General features: G+C 37.1%; 1 protein-coding gene across 15 annotated transcripts in view; it reads left to right on the forward strand.

The window, feature by feature from the left end:
* The window catches only part of MTMR3 (myotubularin related protein 3), a 142,500-nt gene that overhangs the window by 59,994 nt on the left and 59,867 nt on the right, over positions 1–22,639 (forward strand). For 13 of the 15 annotated variants that reach the window (XM_046639339.1, XM_046639334.1, XM_046639340.1 and 10 more), the window contains exon 2: positions 15,224–15,276. The exons of 1 other annotated variant lie outside the window; for it this stretch is intronic. The gene's annotated coding sequence lies outside the window, so the exon portion shown is untranslated. Of the gene's footprint in view, positions 1–4,145; positions 4,182–15,223; positions 15,277–22,639 lie in introns of all 15 variants that reach the window. One more of the 15 variants, XM_046639336.1, reaches the window with a different exon arrangement.

Consider the following 22,639-nt stretch of genomic DNA (forward strand, 5'->3'; position numbering starts at 1 on the left):
AAATTTGTGCACTCTGCTTCAGTGGTCTGGGGTTCGTGGGTTCAGATCCTGGGCACAGACCTATAAACCACTCATTAAGCCATGCTGTGGCGGTGTCCCACATACAAAATAGAAGAAGATTGTCACAAGTGTTAGCTCAGGGCCAGTCTTCCTCACCAATAAATAAATAAATAAATAAATCGGATTGAGGATCAGAGACTTAAAACCTAAGAGCTAAAACTATAAAACTCTTGGGAGAAAACAGGGGAGAAGTTTCATGGTGTTGCTTTTGGCAATGATTTCTTGGCTGTAACATCAGAAGCACAGGCAACAAAAGAAAAAAATAGATAAATTGAACTTTGTTAAAATTAAAAATTTTTGTGCATTGGATACACTATCAAGAGAGTGAGAAGGCAGCCCAAATAATGGGAGAAAATAGTTGTAAATCATACATCTGATAAAGGATTAACACAACTCAACACCAAAAATGACCCAGCTAAAAAATGGGCGAAGGACTTGAATAGATATTCTCTTAAAGAAGTTATGCAAATGCCAGTAAGTACATGAAAAGATGCTCAGCATCACTAGTCATTAGGGAAATGCCAATCAAAACTACAAGATAACACTTCACATGCGTTAGGATGGCTGTTATCAAACAAGTAGAAAAGTGTTGACGAGGAAATGGAGAAATTAGAACCCTGATGCGTTGCTGGTGGGAATGTAAGATGGTGCAGCTGCTGTATGGAAAACAACGTGGTGGTTCCTCAAAAAATTAAACATAGAATTACCACATGATCCAGCAGTTCCACTCCTAGGTATCTGCCAAAAGAAGTGAAACCAAGGACTAACACATTTGTACAGCAGGGTTCAAAAGCAGCACTAGTGACAGTAGCCAAAAGGCAGAAACAATCTAAATGTCCGTCAGTGGATGAATAAACAAAATGTGCATACATACAATGGGCTATTATTCCACCTTAAAAAGGAAGTTGGGGATGATGAAAAAGTTCTGGAAATGGATAGTGGTAGTGATCGCACAACAATGTGAATGTACCTAAGGCCAAAAAATTGTACACTTAAAATGGTTAAAATTGTAACTATTATGTGTATTTTACCATAGTCAAAAAAAAAAAACATACACTTTAAATATGTGCACTTTGTTATACTTCAATTATACCTTAATAAAGTTAAAAAAAATCTTGAGGAAATTGATGATTATAAATAATTAAAAATAATTTGTGAAGACTTTAAAGATGATGAAATAATAAACTGTGTAGTATTGAAAGACAGTTTGTCCTATGAAGTAATATGATGGGGACAGGTCTGGGAAGAGAGGCAAGCAATGGATATATTTTAACAGTAGGAAAGCTATTAATTATTTCTGGTGGCACCTTCATAAGAGATGAAAATGTCTTATTGTTAAATGCTGCAAAACAGATTAGAGGGTCATACACTGTTACTGGTGGTTTGCTGTCAGATGAGAGAGAGAGAGAAGTAGTTTTATAAAGGGGTTAGGATTGGACTCTCTACTGTATAATGTTCTTAATGATATAGGTGATGAAAAGGGGAATATGCTCATTAAGTTCGCAGATGACTTGTCAGTCCCTCGGAGAATAGAATTAGAGTTTCGAATTATCTTGACAAGTGAGAAGAGGTTGTAAAGAATAAAGATTTTTAGGAACAAGTGTCAAGTAATATACTTGAGACAATGGGTAGTAAAACTGATGTAAATCTCTAATTTTGTGGGAGAATGAAACAATAAAGCCTGTATTCGTTAAAATATATTAGGACATGCAGCATATAAAAATATATTCTCAATATGCAAGGGCTTCTTACTTGGATTCTCTTTATAAGCAGTATAGTTAGCATCAAATTTTACTATATTACAAACTTATTTAATAGCGAGGCAGTATGGTATAGATGTTTACAATGTAAACTGTGGAGCCAGAATGCCTGGGTTTCAATTCCGTCTTCTCCACTTAGCTGGTATAATCTTGGGAAAGTTATTTCTCTGTATATCTGCTTTTTCAAGTGTAAATGGGAACAGTAATGGTTGCTACCTGATAGAATTATTGCAGGGTTAATTAAGTTAATACATAGAATACTTTTAAAACAGTGCCTGGCAAATAGGGAAGTGCTCAATAAAAGTTAACTGCTAATAAAATAAGCTTAACAGCTGGTCACAGTTGGCTCATTATAATGAGGTTATGCTTGTGCTGATTGAAAGCGTCTTCTCTCCCTGTTCTTGCTGTCACTTTTTAAAAATTTTATTTTATAAAAATAAATTGGCCTTGTTCTTTCTGGGTAGCATCCCAAATATTATTACCATACTTTCTGATGCTGTGGGGTCAGCTATTCATGTGGGTGAAGTGCCATTAAGATTCTTTCCCAATTATCAGAACGCATTAAAGGTATATGACTGAAAAATTATCTTGGCTTCAAGTTTGGGGAAACTCTTTATAGTCTCAGCTATTTGTGAACCTATCTGCTCTTCCTTTGTCAATTCCAGAAAGGTTAAGAAAATAACAGAGGAAGAACTAGTTTTTGGGGTAGAAGCAAAATTATTACGCACAGAATGGAACATACAAAGGATGCCTTAGGAATGGCTTGATTGTAAGGACTTCTACTTCTGTAGAAGAGATCAAAGAGGATTAAGACCACCTCCCTTTTGCTGCCACTTTTCATTCTGTATCCTTGTTTTGAAGCTGTATTTATTTGTTTATTTTTTTAAAGATTGGCACCTGAGCTAACATCTCTTGCTAATTTTCTTTTTTATTTTTCCTTCTTCTTCTCCCCAAGGCCTCCCAGTACATAGTTGTATATTCTAGTTGTGAGTGCCTCTGGTTGTGGCATGTGGGGTGCCCTCTCAGCAAAGCTTGATGAGCGGTGCCATGTCCACTCCCAGGATCCGAACCGGCGAAACCCTGGGCTGCCAAACTACTCGGCCATGGAGCTGGCCCCTGAAGCAGTATTTTCATCTTGACAAAAACCATCCTCATTTTATACAAAAGTGGCATTAGATTAATAACAGTTCAGGACTGATATTACAGCTGTTACCAAGATCCTGTTTGTTTCAAGAAGTTTTTATATGTTAGTGAAATGATGGTTTACGGTTACTTACAATCATGTATTATCTATTTTTAGCTTAATGCTGGAACATGAACATGATTGTAGAAAGCACTCCAGTTTTCCCACGATTGTACTGAGAATTATCACTTAGAGTTATTTTTAATTGCTTATGAGAAAAATTTTTATGATCTATCCCAAGACTCTTAAGGAGAGAAAAATATTATTTCGTTGATTAGTCAAAACACTTTGAGTAGCTCTTGAGGGAACTTGTAGCCTCTGTGTTTGAGAGAGTGAGGGAGAAGAGGGAGTTGGGGGAGGGAGAGAGGTAGACTTTGATAAAAGAGAATAAATGCTAAATCGTGTACTTGCAAAAATGCAGTAAAAGTTTAGTGGCTTGGGATAATAGAAGAGCTCTGGGAATCTGGTTTCTAGAGGAAAGGCTAGTCTGGGTATAGGAAGTAACATAAGCAATGGCAAGGAATTTGGAATGAACATAGAATGTCCTAGAAGGGAAGAGTAAGATCCTCATTTGAGGGAGACCTTGTTGTTCAGAGGGAGGGTCCTCGTTTTAGGGAGACCTTGTTGAGAGGGATGCAGTAGATTTTGACAAATACATACAACGATAGTACCCTGAGAGTTCACTGAGAATGTGTAGAGAATAATGGTTATGTTGCTTGGCTCATTGAGTTAAGTGATTTCCTCTTACTTAGCCTCAAATGCCTATGACTAAAATTTTTGCTTCAGCAAAATCACTTATTCCTTTTTTTATTTTGAACTTTTAAAGTTTATAATGAATAATGGAAACTTACAAATCTTTCAATCCTAGGAGTTTATTCTGTATGAAGAAAGGCAGGTAGAAATGTTGCATTTATGCTAAGAACTAGAATATAGAGGTTTTCAATGGGCATACTTGAAACATTCAATGAGTGGGTAATAGAAGGCCCTGGTTAATTTCTCATATTTACTTAAATTATGTTTTTTTTAATTCAAAAAGTAGTTAATGAGCATGTTTCTCGTCTTCATCAGAATTATTCATCGATCATTGATTTGAAGACACTAGTACAATAAATTTGTCTTCTAATGTTATCTCCCTTTTACAGATGAGGAAACTGAGTGAACTTCCTAAAGTGATACACGTAAGTTTGGAACCAAAATTCACATCCCAAACAGTCTGATTCCAGAACCTGTACTCCTACCTAATAAGCTGTATTGTAATGCCTCTCATTGATGGATGGTGTAAGGCCCTTGGGTTCAAATCTTGAGTAGGACACTGACCTATCTAGGAAATCATAATCTGTCTATTAGGACAGATAGAAATGTAAGTAATTATAATGACATGCAGTAAGTGTTGTAAACTAGAGCTGTACTGAAGGTGCACAGTAAACTCTGCAGGGAAGCTTTCACAGTGAAAGTAATGTTTGAAGCCAAGAATTGAAGGATGTTCGGGATTTATGCAGATGGATAAAGCGGTATGAGTAAATCAGACAAAGGTAATAGCAGTGACAAAAGCTCATGCATGAAAAATTTAAAAGCAACCTGAAGTTGTTCATTCTGGATGTGATTGTCATAGGGCACATTTTTTTTGAGCAGTGATGTTTTAGTGAAACTTCTGTTGATGGGATGGGTATGCCAGGTGATGTTAAAAGAGGAATTAACCAGAATCAGTTCTGTTCTAAGTCCAGTTGTAGTTGGTTATTTTGTTCCTTAGGTAATTGAGGTCTACATAAATTTAATTCACATGTTTGAGAACCAGTTTGCTAGACCAAATGGTGGTGACACTGGCGGCGTGGAATGGAAAGATAAAAATGGAGCATTTCAATGAAAGCATTGGGAATTGGTGTCAGATTTTGTTATTGGAAATAGAATCAAATGGTTTCTAGCCTTGCAGACCTAGGCTGACCAGATAGTCCCAGTGGTGGGGAGAGCGGAGGGAGGCTGATGATGGATTCTGTTTGGGATATGTAGAGTTGGAGGTGCTACGACAGCCCCAGAGGAAACCTGGTACTCCATCATACTGTGCTAGCAGTAGCAGTCATGGTTGTGGAAAAGATGCAGGAGCTCTGTGGTGGTAGCAGAAACCTTGACAGGCTTATCATTTGTTTGGGGGAAGGACTGGATACTGTTGCATGTGGCCCTGGTCAGGCCTGCTTATGAATTGTTTCAGACTTTTAATGGATTGGAAAAATAGGTTTTATGAATAAAAATGAAAGAAAGCAACCTGAGGAAAGACAGTTATGTAGCAGTTTCTGTGTATGAAGGGTTTGTATTAGCATATAGTGCAGTATCACCCAAACCTCTCATATTACTTACATGATTGTTTTCAGTATCTGTCAAATGGGAATGCATCTTGAAATCAATGGTATGTTATATGAATTGGCAGCTTTCTTCTTTCTGAGTGGTGTGTAAATTTAATGGTGTGCCTTGAATTTGATGGCATCTCAGAGTCAGTAAAATGCACAATGTTTTCTCCAATGCTCATTAGCATAAATACGTAGTTTTTGTTTTTTAAGAGTATTTGCCTATGTTCCGTTCAAGTCATCTCAGTCACCAGTGATTTATATACCACACCATGGAAATGCTGGTAATTGAAAAATTAACTATGCTGTAGAATATAAGATTTAGATTAGATGTTGAGGATGTAAATCAATAGAAAAGAAAAAGTGTAAGCTCTTTCCAAGGTCTTTATATTTCTTTGCATTTTAGTATGTATGAGTGTCCTGACTAAAAACAGAAGTGATACAGAACTGCTATTCAATCAAGTGCCTGATGGTTACTAGAGAGCTTGGATAAAAGCATTATTCCTTCTGCCCCTTTGAGACATTAGTTTCTTTGACAGACTGTTTTCATGTTGGAAAATGCAAGAAATGGATGAGTGGCTCAGACTGACCTTGGAGGTGTGATATTATTCTTAGTAGTTATGTTCACATGCTTATTTGAAACTTGTGAATTCCAGTTACTTGTTTGTGTGGATTGTTGTTTTCATGCTGAATTGAGTAGTACTTACGTTTGTGATGTATAAACAAGATTACTTAGAACACTTCATAATGTGTGTAGAATAGGTTTGTAGAAGGCTGTGTGTTTGAGAAGTTTTTCATCTTGTGAGAGGATATTTTACCAATATTTTAGTATGTTTAGCATGAATATAAGTAATTTAGTCAGTACGCTTTTTTAAAAAGCCCTCCCCTAGCCCCTCCATTAATGGGTTAAACAAAATGATAGCTTAAGAATTTTTTAAATTTGAGGTTTAGTTTTTGTCTTCACTGTGAACCCATGACTTGAGTTTTTTGTTATTAATTTAAGTGCAGTTATTTAAAAATAAAAAATCTCTTTTACTTAATAGCTTATTTCTTATTAGCCCTTACTTAGTACTTTTGCCTTCCTTTTTCTTAAGTAAAGCATATTGATGAATTCTACTTTTTTGACTTTATCAGAAAAAGTTCCCTTTCTTCTTGTGTATATTTGGATGGCAGTCACATATTTCCTTCTGTTTACATGAGATAAATATTACTAGTTTAAAAGGGTGAATCTTTTTCTGGGGATCTGTTGAATTTTATGGTGTTAAAAGGATTCTTAAGATGGTGTCCTGGTCAAGACAATGTCTGGTCCTTTGACTATTTAATAATTAAGGAGAATTGCTTTGAAGGAGTGGATATTAGAGCTCAACATTTTAAATAGAGCCCACATTGTAGTGTGTGGTTATTGGAGGTTATTTTGAGTTTTTGTTGGCTTGTTTTCAAAAATATGAGTAGCCCCCTACTTAATTGCCAGAATATAAATTTTAACTAGGCCAACAGAAGAGTGAATTGTTTTCGTTGCACATAGCCTTTACAATTTGAATTTTGTCTCTCTTTTCTTGAATGTAACTATTGGCCAGCTGGAGTTAGACAGTTTTAAATTGTGATAACGGCAGTTACACAAATTCAAATCTTTTTCTTCTCTTCATTGTTAAGTTGTATGCTTAAAGGACAGATTTACGTTTTCATTCAGCTTTCTGGTCCTTATCCATTTTTATGCTTGTTATTCTGCATAAAACTGAGTGGAAGGAACTAGAACTTTAAAGAGTCTGTTTACAGATGGGAAGAGGAATGTTAACATTCCTAATATAATATTAGTATACTAATAAGAAATATGTAGACTAGCTAGGTTTGGGATACTGATAGCTATTTTTTGAGTGTAATTTACTTCCAAATTTTTCCTAGAATAATTGTTGAACATCTCAAGTACCTAGGCAAAATAGGAAAATCATGCTCATTTATATGTGGGCACTCTCTTGAGATCCTGTGGTAAGCTTGTTACCGAATCAGGTTCATTTTGCCTGCTGCACGATGATGCCAATCACCTAGGTGGTGAGTTTGCAAAGAGAAAGGATTTAATCAGAAGGCAGCAAGAGAGGAGATGGGAGAACCAATCTCAAATCCGCCTCCCTGACAAATAGGGATTAGGGATATTTTGGGATAAAGGGGCGAGGTGGTCTGAAGTAGGAATAGATGATTGGTGGGAGAACCAATCTCAAATCTGCCTCCCCAAAAAATGGGGATTAGGGATATTTGTGGGATAAGGGGGCGGGTAGTCTTAAGTGGGAATAGATGATTGGAAGTAAAGAGAAGTGAGGTAATCGATGATCTGCACAAGTGTTGTCAAGCTTCATGGCTCTTCGTAGGACGCATGTTCACAAAATGGCAGCATTAACATGTTCTGAGGGTGGAGTTTTCATCTCCTTGCTGGCGAAGGGTCACTTATCTGTCGTCCATGTGAGTCCAGTTGATGAGTTGGTTGTCTCAGCCGGCCTGAACTGGATGAGTGACTCTCAGTTCCTGTGTCCCAACCCATTACCCTGTTGACCCAAGCTCAGAGATGTGATCTGTAGGGTGGGCTTTAGTAATGCATTATCTACCTGCTTTTGCTAACAGACTAGACACTGAGTCTAGTTAAAACATTGCCATGCTGCACCCCCCCCCCCCCTTCAAATTAAGTTGTTTGTCTTTCTAGAAAAGAAACGTCTTATGCAGCTGGCGGGGGTGGGGTTGTTGTAAAAATGGTGGGGTCTGGAGATTCTGCTTTTGTTCCTTTAGGGCAGGATTTCAAAAGGACATTGGTGTGTTGAATTTTGCGTAATTTTTTAGTTGTCTTTTTAAAAAATTGCGTTTTTTTTGTTTGCTACCTATCTCATTGATTAGTTTTCTTTTTCTATTGAGTGCATAAAAAATAGGACCTCACAATTTAAACCTTGTTTAAAAACTTTTTGAGAAACTATTGTAAAACTGCTCATCTTCATAGGGTTTGGTCATTTAGATATTTCATCCAAGAAAATGCAGTTAAAATTTTATTTGAAAAGTAGGAGGCAGGGTCAATCTCCTGTTAAGAGAGAATGTATGATATGTTAAGAGGGGCAGAAGTCATTACAAGATTATAATTAGGAAAATTTAGGTTTCCATGAAGAGGTGCGAATTTCTTGAGTAGGAATGTTTCTTTTCTTTTTTTAAAAATAGAACAGAATATTTGACCTATGCATTGCCAGTGAGAACTCTGATTTGGGGCAAGGTAGGGGAGAAAAGAGGTACAGGAGGCAAGAAAGTTAGTTCTTTCCACTTCAACTGAGAGCAAGTTCTAGCAGGACGTTATGAATGTGCAGGAATCTGCCTTCTGTTAATTTCCCAAAGGTAGACCTTGGAACTAGTCTAAGAAACAAAAGTCAAGAAACATTTTTCCAATACAGGAGCTAGTCTTTCTGATCTTTTTATGGAGTTGTCAATATTGAACTACCTCAGGCACTTAGATAAATGATCTTGCTTGGCTTTTAATTCAAGTAATTTCTAGTTATTTGAACGCCCAGATTTTCTGTCATCTTTTCTTAACAAACAAGACTTAAATATTTCTTTTCTTTTCTGTTAAATTATAAGGGGTTTTTTCTTCCTTAGGAGCTAGGGAACATTTCTTCATTTAAGATGGGGAACCTAAATGCTGCTTTATAAAATTAGGTTTTAAATTCTTAATTTCAGTAATAAAATGATGCCCACCATGTGATGTTAGACAATAACATTACAAATTACTCATAGAAATTCCTTACAATCCCATTAATGATTTAATATATCTGAGTTAGTAGTATGAATTGAATGTGTTCTATGGAAGTGATTTTAAAGAGCAAATCAGAACATAAAAAAAACTTCACATTCTTTCTTAAAATTATTTAATTTTTACCCTTTTCAGCAAATTGTGATGTGATCTTTGGTTTTAATCTTTTCTGGACACTGCCAGAAAGTGTCTTCACCAAGACATTGTATATGATTTATACTTGCCCCCACTTCCTACCCCTTATATAAGGATTAAGTTTAAAAGGAAAATACTTGTAAAATAAGTGATTTTAATAAGTATAAATCAAATTTGCTAAAGTTTGATCACAATTAATCTTTTCTGAGAAACATGGTCAGGGCTTTCTTTTGCCTACTTGAGATGTGAAAAGCAATAAGGTACATCTGAAGTGCAAGCAAATTTTAATGTCTAAAAAAATACTAGGGCACGTCTCACATTTTGGGGTCTACATTTGGAAAAGCAGCTGTCAGCATTTCAGCCATTTAAATGAAGACAAATGATCTTAAGTGTTGATCACTGACTGACTGAAGTTCTGTCTATTGGAGAGCCTCCTTTGAGGAATGTGTTGAGAACTTCTTCCACACTTGAAAAAAAACTCTTCCCCCCACCCCTATATATGTATATAAAGAATGAGCCACACTCTATACTGCCAACGTAGTCACAGACTTATACAAGATTGATCTTTGGTTATTATCTATTGAAACAGTTTTTACTTGTTGTAGTGAACATTATCGTAAGTGTTGCTGGTTCAAGAGACTTATTACCAGTGAAACACTTTGATACAGAAATGTAATTATAACGTGGATTTCAGCTGATGGTTTCTGACGACTTACTGGATTTTTGTTTTCAAGGAGAAGATGGTTGTTTTTTGCTTAGGAAATGATAATGTTTTAGCTGCTTATCTGTGCTGTACAGCTGGCAGAGGAATGCAGTATACTGATCATGAATGTGCATCTGGATCCCTGAAAACTCACAGACCTTAGTGTTTCCATAAGAGGTAGTAAAGACACACAGTGTTGTTTTGTTTTGTGGTGTTTTTTTTTTAAAATCATCTTGTTTGGAGATCTCACTGAGCCAGAACACTGACTCAGTTTTATATTTACTGTTTCTTTTTATCTTTTCAAAGCATGGTCTTAGTAAGTAGGGGGAAAAGTCACACTGAGGGCATTCAGCCCTGTGAGAATAATAGTTGACAATAGAATTGCAGCTCTGTAAGGGCAGGAACTTTGTTTTGTTCACTGCCGCATACCCTGTGTCTGAAATAGTGCCTGTCACCCCAAAATATTTGTTAAATGAACCTCCATCAGAATGAACTTATCATGATAGGTGAATGCAGCTGTGCTTTTTCAACTGTATCTTTTTTTCTCTTTTCATTTAGAGTTGACTAAAGCAGCAAAGGTTTTTTTTTTTTGAGGAAGATTCCCGACAATCCTCCTCTTTGCTGAGGAAGGCTGGCCCTGAGCTAATACCCGTGCCCATCTTCCTCTACTTTATATGTGGGACGCCTACCAAGCGGTGCCATGTCCGCACCCGGGATCCAAAACAGCGAACCCCGGGCTGCTGAAGTGGAACGTGCACACTTAACTGCTGCGCCACTGGGCTGGCCCCAGCAGCAAAGGTTTTAGAGAACCTGAGATTTGGGCTTCTGTTCAGGGACTAAGATCACGCCACAGTAGTTTTACTCAGTTGATAAATGGTTGGCTTTTGTTTACTGCTAGTGATTAAATCATCTCTCCACCATGGAATAATCATACCCAACATGCCATCCTGGTTTGGGGAAGTCATATCATCCATCAAGTCACTGAAAAGTTATTAGGCATAAATGAGGAAAACACTAAGAAGCTGAAAAACTCGCCCAAAGTAGCAGGAGTTGTAAAGTTACTTCCTAAAATTTAACATCTCTGAATTATTTTTATATTGCCCCTACGCTTAAGTTTTGCTGTGAATCTGTTTCTTTATATGCAATGCATATGCAGGAAAAGCCATTTCTTTCACATACAGTGAAAATAAAAGATGCCTTTAAAATTGTTATTCAGTGTTTCCTTCTTAAAGTTTTAAACTCTTAATTATCCTGCACAAGACTGTAGAAAACATTCTGTTGTTCTTTCGAAGTTAAAATGCACCCTAGCTAAAAAAAAGTGCTGCTTAACCTTCCCCACCCCCCGCCCCAGCCCCGGCCTGAGTCTCTTAGTTTTTCCTCATGAATTTGGTTCAGTCTGATTAGTGTTTGTAGTTTGAATTCTTTTATCATATAAATGGTCCAAATTAGTGTGCCTCTTTGCCCTTGTTGAAGCTTATGTGGTAGGTGGCATACAGATGATCACATAAACTGTTCCATGTACGTGTTCATTTCTTATCAGCCTTCTTATGGCCTCCATGCCCTTCCTTTTAGTCATGACTTCATTGTCTTCCAGAAGGGGACTTTGACTGTTGTGTTAGATTCACCTCTCCAATGCAGCTGCACAGTGATATCCAGTATTATAGTATTTAATATTTAAATATATTGATTTTTTACTCTTTTTAGGGTTTTCTGTAGTAGATAAATTCCTGTTTATAGTAAAATATGTGATTGTAAAATTTTTACATCTTAGTTCAGGTAACTTCAGAAAGATTTTTTTTTTCACTTGGAGACGGAACTTTAGGTGACTCTAGTTAAACCCTGCCCCAGCCCCCACCCTGGTTGTCTCTTCATTATTGCTTAATATGTTTAAGAATCCCTTGTAATTAGATACTTTAGGTAATTGCTTAGGTTTAACATAACCACTTTGCATTCTACCTCTTCAAATATATGAATGTTCAAGGTCACCCAAACTTAACTGCTTTTACTCTCTGAGGTGTACATGACTGGTAACATGGAATACCTGCTGGTATCATGGGAAGGTAGCTTGTGGCACTGGAGAGCTGCTTTCAGACTCACCTCACATCACCTTTATCTGGTAAATAGTCCTAAGAGGCATGGGCGTTTTTAATTTTGTTGGCAATGTTTCACAGTGACATACTTGTTTCCAACTAAGTAGATGTTTGCTTGTGTTTATTGGGAAGAAGAGTCATTGCCAGCATTGAAGCAGACCTGCCTGAACCTTGTTGTTGAATCTGCCTGTTGTTTGGTCCATCTCTTGGAACTTTACACCTGTGAACACTTTACACAAACACTTCTGTATTCATGAACTTCTTGTATCTTTGACAGAATAAATTACCAAATACATTCTAAAACATGTCAGATTATTCTTCTATTGTATAGTGATTTCCTTGAATTAAATCTAGCACCATCGATTCATTCTTATGTCTAGACTGGACCTGTCTCTTGAATTTAATTCCACATCTCCTCCTCGTCCCCCCATCAATTATCTTCTGGGTGTACATCATCTACTTGGGAGGCCACCTTTAAAGCCAGCATATCATAGCTGGTGTTGCTTCCTTGGAAGCTGCCCTTAATTTTTTAGCAATATCATCCTTTTTCTACTCACTGCAGGCCTTATAATTTTGCAGTTATCTTTAACAACTTGCTCTGCTTCTTTTTTCCCCATTCCTAATCAGTTATCAAGCTCAGGCAATTAATGCTTTCACGCACTTTGGTGTCTTCCTCTGCATTTTCATTATTGAAATATTGGGCCCTTGGCAATTCCAGGAACATTGTAAATGACTTTTCCCTTCCAAACCATCCTACTTGCTACTGTCTTCTGTTCAGCACCACCACTTTTTGTGTTATTGTTCTCCTCTCATAAAGCTTAAAGCCTTTGGTTGTGTCCTGCCTTTCTAGTCTTACCTTCTTCAATGCTCTCTTAATATTCTGACCTATTCTCTATTTCTCACAAATGCTGTGCTTTCTTCCTACTTTGGTATTAACAGCCATCCTCTCTTGAATTACTCTAGTTCCTTCTTTCTCTTTAGTTAAATCCCACCCAATCTTTAACAACCTGTTTGAAATTCTCTGTTTCCTGTGAAGCCTCCCTGGGCTGTCCCTCCTCTGAACTCTGAGCACATGGCATGTCTTTGGACAGTTAACCTTGTAGTACGTACTCTGACACTTTTTTTTTTTTCTGCCTTTTCTCCCCAAGTCCCCCCAGTACTTAGTTGTATATTTTAATTGTGGGTCCTTCTAGCTGTGGCATGTGGGACACCACCCCACCGTGGCCCAGTGAGCGGCGCCAGTCCGTGCCCAGGATGTGAACCTGCGAAACCCTGGGCCACCGAAGTGGAGTGTGCAAACTCAACCACTGAGCCACGGGGCTGGCCCCATGACACTTGTTGAGTTCCAGTGAGCTATGTCTCATCATTTTGTATGTAATACTTTTTAAGTAGAATGTTCCTTCACATGTACTATTCCATCTGGATTTTTTTTTTTTTCAAATCAGATAAGGACAAAGAGACCCAGCATCTGTTCTTTTTAACAAATGTTTCTTTATTACCCTAAAGTAAAATACATAGATAATATAATGTACCTACAAACATAAGTTTTAAAAATCAGTTAATAGGGGCCGGCCCAGTGGCGCTATGGATAAGTTAACATGTTCTGCTTCCACGGCCCCAGGTTTGCTGGTTGGAATCCCAGGTGTGGACCTCTGTACCGCTTGTCAAGCCATGCTGTGGCAAGTGTCCCACATATAAAGTAGAGGAAGATGGGCACGGATGTTAGCTCAGGGCTAGTCTTCCTCAGCAAAAAAGAGGAGGATTGGCAGCAGATGTTAGCTCAGGGCTAATCTTTCTCAAAAAAAAAAAATCAATTTATAACTTTAGTATAAAGGAAAAAATTGTAATATGTATTTCAGTGCTCAAATACACAGCAAAAATTATACTCTAGCAAGAAAAGGTGTTACAGATTTACAACCTCCCCACCTTCCGTGCAGTAGCATACAACTTCTCTATTATACCTTGTTAAACAACTTTAGCAAGACCAATCTTGATACTTAATATGGTTTGTTTCTGCAGTTGCAAATTATGAATAACTTTATTTCCTTTCCCATATAGTATGTGGTTAATATGGCCTGAGTTACAAAATTTAAATTAAAAGTTACTGAGGGACGGGGGCTGGCCCCGTGGCCGAGTGGTTAAGTTCGCGCGCTCCACTGCAGGCGGCCCAGTGTTTCGTTGGTTCGAATCCTGGGCCCGGAAATGGCACTGCTCATCAAACCACGCTGAGGCAGCATCCCACATACCACAACTAGAAGGACCCACAACGAAGAATATACAACTATGTACCGGGGGGCTTTGGGGAAAAAAAGGAAAAAAAATAAAATCTTTAAAAAAAAAAAAAGTTACTGAGAGACAAAAATAATACTTGTAGGATGATTAGAAAACTTTATTATTGCGTGTTTAGCCTCCCTTTTATGGTTCTTATTCAGTTAAAATGTTCCTGGAGGTTATATGAATAATGTGCTATGTTAACTGACTCCTTAATTTTAGGATTTTGGTATTTTGTACGGTCTTGTTCATGTATGTGACTTCATGTCACGTAAACAGTCAGCCTAGAAGGATGAGTTGTCTGCAAATACTGAGAGAAATCCTTACAAAGGAATCAGGTCCGTTAGATCTTTTATCTCTGTAAAGGTCAGATTGTTGCTTAGTTGTGACAAGAATTCTTTGTTTCAACTATACTCCCTCCTCCCTACCTTCCTACTGTGCCCTGATTTCCGCCCCCTTACACATAAAAGATGCCTTGGTAGAGGCCAATTATGTGTACAAAACACCTTAAACTACCAAGTCCAAGCCTAGACTTCCTGGGTTAGTTTTAGTTTTTTAAAGTACTTGTTCCTGTAGTCATGAAGATTTACCTGAGAAGCCATCAGAAATCATGCTTGCTTGATTGAGAAAAACCCTTAAATAGGAGTATCTGTAGGTTCCTGGAAATTCTGTTTGGACACTTCCACAGTTTTCAAAGGCATGCTGAGGCCTGGGTGAGCCCATTTTGCGCAATTAAACCTTCTAAAATCTGTAGTTGATTAAATGGTCTGTATCGTAATAATTTAACAAATAACATGTTGTCACGGCATTCTAACTTCTAGAGAAGAGTCTTGTGGGGAGATCGAAGTGGCTTAACTTGATTCTTAGGATATTTGTCATTGTAAAACTACTGGTTTTTCTTTTGCAGATGTTCTTATGAAACGTTCTCGTAGAAAAAGTTCTTGGGACAAACTTCATTAGGTGAGTTTGGTCCCCCCCCCTTCAATTTACTAATTTTTTCTCCCTACTAATTTACTTTAAATTTAATTTAAATTAAGATTAATTTTTGGGGTCTGTTTGTGTACCTAATTATTTAGATGAGGTCTTGTATGTTAACTTTAATGTTAAGTCTCTAAATATGGTGTTTTTTTCACTAGGACTCAAGTCAGATTACTTTTCCCATATATAGTTGTGCCATAATCTAATATAGTGTTCCCGGAAACTTGTATTTATGTTGAGATTAAATGAATTATAGCCCTAATTTTTTGTTTAAAGTGGACAGTCTTTAGCAGGATGGAATTCTTTCAAATTCAAGCTTGATTCTTGTTTTGAGTTTTCTTAAATTGTTATATATCTGTATGAAAATCAAGGCCTCATTACTAGATGTTTCACTAGAAAACAAGTTCTAAAAATTTTGTTAGTCCTGTCCTCAGTGTGGATGTTAATCCCTGTCTTGTCCTTCCTTTCATGGGCCTGTGTTTATCTCTTTCTACCTAAGTCTTTATTACTGTCTCATGTTTCTGCCTTCTTTTTAATTTAGGAAATTATAATCTAATTTTATTGAAAAGAGAAATTGTTGCTTTGTTAAGTTTTTAGATCCAAATCATTCCCTTGTTGCAAAAACTTTAGCATGACTTTGTCTCCAGAATAAGCATCAAACTTCTTAGCATGGCCTTTTAGTCTCTTCACCAGTGGGCTTTAAACACATCTCCTGCAGCTAGTCACCCTGTTTTTCCCACACACCTAGAACACCTTTTGCTGTGGCCACACTGACCTGCTTACTGTCCCTCAAATACTTTGCACTGTGCTTTTTTTTTTTTTGGTCTCATTCTTTGCTTGTGCCACTCCTGTTCCCCCTTTGTCTCAGTAGCTCAGAATCTGGCTGGTTCAACCATTAAAAGCTTGAGTGTTCCAAAAAGCCTTCCTTGAGTGCCCACATCAGAATCCATTTCTTTGTCTTTTGCATCCTCGTGTAATACTATTTCTATATCGCTAATCACACTCTGCCTTATTTTAGGATTGTGAGCACCTTGAAGGCAAGAACTATCCTCATATTTGAATTTCAGTTCACACAAACATTCCCTAAATCCTGGGATACCAGTGTCTTCTCAGTATAATTTCATTTTAATTAGGATTTTTGTGGTTTTTTTGGTAAGAATAACGGAGAATAGATTCTGTGGTTCTAATAGAGAGTAGTTATCATAATCTTGTTGATTCAGGGTGCTGTGTTTTTCCTTCTTTCTAGCTATAGTGAAGGATTTATATTGTATGTATAATCTGTGTCCTTGTAGTCCAAGTTGCTTGCTCTTTGTCTCACTTGGTTGAGTTATTGTTTGCAAGTGTAAGTTTTAGTTATTGCATGAAGAATTGAGTAAGTTCTCCTTAGCTGGTGCCTGAAAGATGAGATACCGTGTTCAGTAGGAAGATTAAATGATATTTTACTTCTGTAAAGATTTCTCAGAAGTTACATCCATGGTGTGATAGTGATGATGGAGCCCGGAGAAACCTGCAGATCCTAGCTGTCAAATTTTCATGCATATATTAAGAAAAGAGAAATCATTTGACTCTAATGCTTAGAATAAGAATCTTATCCTTTATTTGGCCCAGTGGGTCACATATTAGGCCTTTAAAGAAGGAAATGTAATCCTAACGTATTACTTGGCTGCAGTGTTTAATTTTTACATTGCCATAATAATGTAAATGTTTATTGATTTTTAACTTCAGAATCATTATTAACTTTAGATAAGGCCTCTAAGACTTAGATTCTGTTTACAAAACAGAATGAAGAATTGTTGCATTCATATCTGAAGAAACATGGCTTAGGTATAGAGGGAAAGATGTGAGATTATTAAATTAATTTTTATGTCGGGAAGAATATTGTTTGAATTAATATAATATATGTCCCAGATTGAAAGAAACTTAAGAGCTATGACAGCTAGATCCAATATGTGATCCTAGACTGGATCCTTTATGGAGGGAAAAAAAATCACTGTAAAGGATATAATTATGTCAGTTGACCAAATTGGAATATAGAAAATAGATTCAAGTACTACATCAATGTTAAATTTCCTGAATTTGAAAACCAGAGCTTGTGATTATGTAAGAGATTATTTTTGTTCTTAGGAAGTATGTACTCAAGTAGTAAGGGGTAAAGAGGCGTGGCGTATGCAACTCTCTTTTCAGTGGTTCAGAAAAAATAAGTATGTATTTGCGTACGCATGTGTGCATGTATATGTGCGTATATATATGTTGTACGCATGCGCACATGTATATATGTATATTAAAAAAAGAGGGCAGAGATGGGAACTGCCTTTTCTAAATTGTTTGTGGGTAATGGAATTTCTTACTTAATGAATGATTTTAAAAAGTGCTTGTTTCTATATGCCAGTAACTATACTAAGCACACTGTATGCATTATCTTTTAATCCTCACAACTCTTTGATGCATTTTTTATTCTCATTTTACAGATGAAGAAACAGAGGCTCAGAGAGGTGGCATGACTTGCCCTCAGTGTCATAGATTAGTGTATGGCTGGCTCAGGACTCTTATCTCATCTGCCCTCAGAGCCATTGCTCTATGTCCCTGATTGTTTTTTTGATTGGGGTCATTATTGTCACACTCTGTCTTAGGTTAAGTGAAAACCTTTTATGAAATATTGAGTTTCCTTCTTATGAACTTCTTTGTAGAAAAGTTTACTTTCCTAATTATAAGTGTAATTCTAAAAGTATAAAAACTGAAAGTCCCTGTTCTCACCTTCTTCCTTAGAAGGGTAACCGTTGTTAACAGTTGTATCATTTTTTTGTACATGTACAAACATGCTTCAGAATTAATACAAATACTGCTTATGGGTATTTAATATTTTAACCTTTTAGATTATAGAACATTAAAACTTCTATCGAGTTGATAAATATGTTTTGGTTAATTTTTTTTTTCCATAAATATAGGAGTAAGTCTGTGTGGTCTTAAGCAATAATGAACCTCTTCCCCCTGCCCCCACATATGTATCTTTTCATAAATTTATTTTTAAGAATCAGGGCTGTAGAAATTGTGACTTGCAGAGATATGGGCAAAGATGGTTACTGTGGCTTTTTTGATTGTAACAGAAAAATGGAAATAACCTAAATATCTCAGCAATTGGTTCATGGTTAAGTTGTGGTAGACTGGAATATAATGGAATACTGAACTGCTGTCTGAAAGTATGTACTGACACAGGAAGGATTTGATTCATTGTTTTGCAACTTTTTTCTTCAATTAATGTATGTAGTATGACCCTCTCTCTCTTTCTCTCTCTTTCTTTTCCTCTGAGGAAGATTAGCCCTCAGCTAACTACTGCCAATCCTCCTCTTTTTGCTGAGGAAGACTGGCCCTGAGCTAACATCCATGCCCATCTTCCTCTACTTTATATGTGGGACACCTACCACAGCATGGCATGCCAAGTGGTGCCATGTCCGTACTCGGGATCTGAACCAGCGAACCCCAGGCTGCCGAAGTGGAATATGCGCACTTAACCGCTGTGCCGCTGGGCCGGCCGCTCTCTCTCTTTTTTTGGTAGATTATGTGTGTCTTTGTATATACATAAAGAAGTATCCTGGACAGAATTATAAAATAGTTAACAGTGGTTGTACTTACGTGTAGGTAAAGTGAAAGGCAACAAAAAGTGAGAAGGGAACTTCTGCTTGCTTACTTAAAAAAAAAAGATTTGTTGAGAGATAATTCATATACTATATATTTGATCCATTTAGAGTGTATAATGCAGTGGCTCAGGATATTCAGTGTTGTGCGACCATCATTGCAGTCAATTTCAGAACATTTTATCACTTTGAAAAGAAACTCCATACCCTTTAACAACCTCCCCCGAGCCATAAGCAACCTCTAATCCACTTTCTATCTCTGTAGATTTCCCTGTTCTGGACATTTCATATAAATGACATATAAAATGTGGTCTTTTGTGATTGGCTTCTTTTACTTAGCATATGTGTTCAAGGTTCATCCTTATTGGTACAGATATCAATACTTGGCTGAATAATATTCCATTTTTGGATATACCACATTTTGTTTATCCATTCGTTTGTCAGTGGAACATTTGGGTTGTTTCCACCTTTTGACTATTTTGAATAGTGCTTTTATAAACGTGTATGCACAAGTTTTTGTGTGGATGTATATGTTTCTCTCTCTTGGGTAGAAAGCTAGGAGTGGAATTGCTTGGTTAGGTGGTAACTCTGTTTTTAATGGTTTGAGGAACTGCCAGGCTATTTTCCAACGAGGCTGTACCAATTTACATTCCTACCAGCAGTATATGAGGATACTTGGTTACTTTTTACACCTCTATTTTAAAATTTCTTACAAGGAGCATGCATTACTGTTACAACTAAAAAATGAAAAAGTATTAAACTACCTCTGTTAGATTAACAGTAATGACTCAGTTTCTTCTTTTTGTGATGATAGTATAATTACCACTCTGGGACCCAAGATTTGGGAGTCAGTTGTTGAATATTTCTTAAGGGTTGGTCATATTTGCTCTTTGTAGTTTTATAAAGACCTTCAGCAACTACTTGGTTCACGTTGGTTGCAGAGTTGCCCATGATCATGGCTTTTTCTTATGAACTTCAAATTCCTGTAGAAAGCTTACCTTTCCTCAGATGCTTAAAGCTGCACGTCTTTGAAATATTTTTGTTTTCTTATCTCCCCTCCTAGACCATAAATTCTTTAATTTCCCTTAGCCCCAATATCTAGGCCTTTATCTGTTACTGTGAGTTATATTCCAGAATACCTTTCACATCCTTAAGCTTTTATTCCATCTGTACTGCCTCCATTTTATATTTTTTATTTTTTATTTTTTTTTATTAATGTTATGATAGATTACAACCTTGTGAGATTTCAGTTGTACATTTTTGTTAGTCATGTTGTCGGTACACCACTTCCCCCTCTGTGCCCTCCCCCCACCCCCCCTTTTCCCTGGTAACCACCGATCAGATCTCCTTATCAATATACTGACTTCCACCTATGAGTGGAGTCATATAGAGTTCGTCTTTCTCTGACTGGCTTATTTCGCTTAACATAATACCCTCGAGGTCCATCCACGTTGTTGTGAATGGGCCAATTTTGTCTTTTTTTATGGCTGAGTAGTATTCCATTGTGTATATATACCACATCTTCTTTATCCAATCATCAGTTTCTGGGCATGTAGGCTGGTTCCACGTCTTGGCTATTGTAAATAATGCTGTGATGAACATAGGGGTGCAACGGACTCTTGAGATTTCTGATATCAGGTTCTTAGGATAGATACCCAGTAATGGGATGGCTGGGTCATAGGGTATTTCTATTTTTAACTTTTTGAGAAATCTCCATACTGTTTTCCATAGTGGCTGTACCAGTTTGCATTCCCACCAACAGTGTGTGAGGGTTCTTTTTTCTCCACATCCTCTCCAACATTTGTCACTCTTGGTTTTGGATGTTTTTGCCAATCTAACGGGTGTAAGGTGATATCTGTACTGCCTCCATTTTAAATCAAGCCATCATCCTCCTTCCTGTAATTGTCTCCTGATTCTCTTTGTTCTTTTTGTTTTCTAATCTATTCACCACACAGTAGCCAGAGTGATCTTAAAATCAAATCATGTCATTCTGCTGTTTGACATGGCTTCCTATCACACTTGGAATGTTATCTACACTCCTTACTGTTTATATGATCTTTCTCTTGTGCATTTCTTTTATTGATTGATTGATTGAGGAAGATTGGCCCTAAACTAACATGTGCTGCCAATCCTCTTTTTGCTGAGGAAGGCTGGCCTTGAGCTAACATCCGTACCCATCTTCCTCTACTTTATATGTGGGACGCCTACCACAGCATGGCTTGCCAAGTAGTGCCATGTCCGCACCTGGGATCCGAACCGGCGAACCCTGGGCTGCCGAAGTGGAATGTGGGCACTTAAGCGCTGCGCCACCGGGCCAGCCCCTCTTGTGCATTTCTTTACCTTCAAGATGGGCCATTTTTTTTTCTGACTCAGTTACATTTTGGCTATACTGGTTTTCTCCTTTTAATCCTTTGAAAATGATGGAATCTTTCCCATGTCAGGAACACATGTCTGGTCCAGGCTGTTCCTGTACCAGAAACTTGCTATTCAGAGAGTTTTTCTGACGACCTTATCTAAAGTGGGACTTCCACACTGCCCCCCCGACCCCAGTCTCTGTCTCAGCATCCCGTTTGTTTCCTTCATCACATTTAGCACAATTTGTATTATTATTTGTTTCCATCATCTACACTGGAATATGAGCAGGAACCAGCACAGTGTCATACTGTCTGACATATAGTAGGTTCTCAGATAATTGTTGACTGACTGACTAAAGTGCAGCACACCATTTTATAGAGTCTTTATTTGATGTAGAAATGGAAGGCATCATTTCTTGGTAATGAATGTGTTTAAATTGAGACTTTTAATCCTAAGTGGCAAATCTTTGTCTTAGTATTTCTGTACTCATTAAAAAATTGGACTTGACTTGGAAAATAGCTAATGTAGATATATCTGTTGATCGACAGTTTACTTTGTAAGTGAAATTTGATTTCTAGTTCAGTGTCACTGCAGATGAGTAAATTTCAGTTGGGACAGCTAAGTCTGTGGTGCCTGTGAGAGTTTTTCTTTAAATTTCACTAAAAAATTCTTAAAAGACACAGTGCATGTTGATATGTTCACTGTAAGAGCACTGGTTTTCTGACAGCTACAACTTTGACCCTTTAAATTATTCAATAACTGGGGGTTTTGAGGTAGAAGAATTCCCATGATGTTAAGAAAACTTCATTATGTGAAAATTTTAAATGTATAAAAGTAGAGAAAATAGTTTAATGAATCTCTATTTACTTATCTAATTGGACTTCAAAAGGTATCAACTCATGGCCCATCCTGTTTTATAGATATTCCTACTCTTTCTGCCTACTCCTTGATGTATCACTTCATGTGTGCATATTTCAGTTGTATATCTAAAAGATAAACTCTTTTTTAAAAAACCATAAACTGCAAAAAATATTGTCAGTTATACAGAAAATTAATAATAATTCCTTAATATCAGATATTTAGTATGTAGTCAGATTTCTCTGAATGTCTCAACTTATTTTATACTTTGAATCAGGATCCAAAAAAAGTCCATATATTGCAATTGGTTGACATATTAAGTTTCTTTGAATCTCTAGATTTCCCTTCCATCTCTCTCTTTTGTCTTGCAGTTTACTTTAAAAATTTGTATTGGGGCTGGCCCGGTGGCGCAGCAGTTAAGTGCACACGTTCCACTTTGGCAGCCTGGGGTTCGCCGGTTCGGATCCCGGCTGCGGCCATGGCACCGCTTGGCAAAAGCC

This window comes from Equus quagga, chromosome 15, assembly GCF_021613505.1.
Source record: "Equus quagga isolate Etosha38 chromosome 15, UCLA_HA_Equagga_1.0, whole genome shotgun sequence".
NCBI lineage: Eukaryota > Metazoa > Chordata > Mammalia > Perissodactyla > Equidae > Equus > Equus quagga.